Source organism: Octopus sinensis, linkage group LG17, assembly GCF_006345805.1.
Source record: "Octopus sinensis linkage group LG17, ASM634580v1, whole genome shotgun sequence".
Taxonomy (NCBI): domain Eukaryota; kingdom Metazoa; phylum Mollusca; class Cephalopoda; order Octopoda; family Octopodidae; genus Octopus; species Octopus sinensis.
The window spans coordinates 10,953,276-10,955,775 of NC_043013.1; the positions used below are offsets into that span (position 1 = coordinate 10,953,276).

General features: G+C 36.5%; 1 long non-coding RNA gene across 1 annotated transcript in view; it reads right to left on the minus strand.

Annotated features, from left to right (window-relative positions):
- LOC118766665 overlaps positions 1–2,500 on the minus strand; it is a 17,820-nt gene that overhangs the window by 3,030 nt on the left and 12,290 nt on the right. Inside the window, exon 2 of the long non-coding RNA XR_005002588.1 lies at positions 663–665. This is a non-coding gene — a long non-coding RNA (uncharacterized LOC118766665). The remainder of the gene's footprint in view (positions 1–662; positions 666–2,500) is intronic.

Below are 2,500 nucleotides of genomic sequence, written 5' to 3' on the forward strand. Positions count from 1 at the left end.
GTCAGAAACATAGGAAAAGGAAAGATCCAGAGAAGGGAAGACGGAGGGAAAAAAATCGCCAACGGTACACACGCGGTCACACATATACATATATATATTATGTGTATGTATATCTATGTTTATCTTATATAAATCTAAAAGAGAGAGAGGGGGAGAGAGAGAAGTGGGGGAGAGAGTAACAGTAAACTACCGCGGCTTCTCGGATAACATATATGATGCGGAGAAGGCGACATCATTCACATATGATACGACCCGGCCGAGAATGTGTAGTGTCACCTGTATTTTTTATACTCAGTTAAACTTATTTCATTTTCCGTCAATTACCATTAACATCCTAAAGAAAAGCAATGGATGTCACGACACTGTACTTCGATGGAAGCCACGTTAGACGTGGTCGCTCCACTCTCACAGCTAAATTTCATCCCTAGCGCTACCGACACAATTTTGGAAAATTGTCTCTCATACATTACCCGACAAGAAACAGAGATTGTTTTGTATTGAACACTTTGATCACAGTTTTACTTAATTGGCGCTGACATAATATCGAATTGCAATATCAATAAAATTATCCGCCATATATTTATATGTGTTTGAAGGCGGCGAGCTGGCAGAATCGTTAGCACGCCGGGCGAAATGCGTAGCCGTATTTCGTTTGCCGTTACGTTCTGGGTTCAAATTCCGCTGAGGTCGACTTTGCTTTTCATCCTTTCGGGGTCGATAAATTAAGTACCAGTTACGCACTGAGGTCGATGTAATCGACTTAATCCCTTTGTCTGTCCTTGTTTGTCCCCTCTATGCTTAGCCCTTTGTGGGTAGTAAAGAAATAGGTATTTCGCCTGTCACTACGTTCCGAGTTCAAATTCCGCTGAGGTCGACTTTGCCTTTCATCCTTTCGGGGTCGATAAATTAAGTACCAGTTACGCACTGGGGTCGATGTAATCGACTTAATCCCTTTGTCTGTCCTTCTTTGTCCCTTCTATGTTTAGCCCCTTGTGGATAGTAAAGAAATATATATGTATATGTGTTATTGCTCTTACTAAGCAAATTAATACGAAACCATATATTGCAACCATACTGTTATTTAGACTCTCAACATCTCAGATAGAGCAAAATTATGGTCAAAGACTTCCTTTAAGTAGCCATTTATCAGTAGCCATTAGTCTTCGATTTTATTTGTAGCATATTTCAGAGAATGCACTATTTGATATTTATAAGATCAAATCGTGGACATAGGCGCAGGAGTGGCTGCTTACGAACTACATGTTTCCGGGTTCAGTCCCGCTGAGTAGCAGCTTGGGCAAGTGTATTCTACAATAACCTCGGTCCGACCAAAGCCTTGTGAGTGGATTTGGTAGACGGAAACTGGAAGAGGCCCGTCGTATATATGTATATATATATATATATGTGTGTGTGTGTGTGTGTGTGTGTTTGTCTCCCCAACATGGCTTGACAACCGATGTTGGTGTGTTTACATCCCCGTAACTTAGCGGTTCGGCAAAAGTGACGGCAAGAATAAGCACTAGGCTTACAAAGAATAAGTCCTGGTGTCGATTTGTTCGTCGAAATGCGGTGCTCTAGCATGGCCACAGTCAAATGACTGAAACAAGTAAAAGAGTAAAATAGTAGGTTCCTGAGAAATATCTTTGGATTCTCACCGTGAATTCGAAGATATTTAGCTGCAATCTGTAGCCAGTTGAGCAATCATACTCAAGTTCCGTGCTTCGTTTATTGAGTGATACAGCGTTTTTCTTTAGTTATTTTTAACATATTAATAATTTTCGTCGTGGAAAGAATAAAGATGAAGTTATGGCAGATTACAATGCTAGACTGTAATTTAGATTCACTCATTTTCTCATTTTATTTAGTATTTGCAGTGTTTAAATGGTGTTTAGTAGATATGAATTAACTTTGGAGAAAATACACACACACATACATACACACATACATATACTTCAACATATACGTATATATATATATATATATATATATATATATATATGTGTGTGTGTGTGTGTTGTGTGTGTGTGTGTGTAATCTATAAATATATATACGTAAATATATATGAGTGTGTGAATGTGTTTATGTACGTATGTTTGTAAGTATGTATGTATAAATGTATGTATGCTTTCCGTTTTTTCATGATGGAAAGTTTATTGGAATTTATATCGCTAGCTTTATTACTCTGAGAAAAGCAAACAAATATTTTCATAACATTAAAAACAATTTCTAATCTGCACAATTTTAATAATTGCGTACACGTTTCAGTCTTTGTGCATTTGCGTATAAATTTATATATATACACACATAAAACACACATGCACACACATACATATACATATGTATATATTATGTATAATATTTTATACATATATAAATAATATATATTTTCATACAGACATGTATATTTAGGATCTATATACAAATAACTGTGTACGCACCCACGCATGTATATATCGATAAGCATACATATATACATATGCAGAAAATTTTTGTGTAAGTG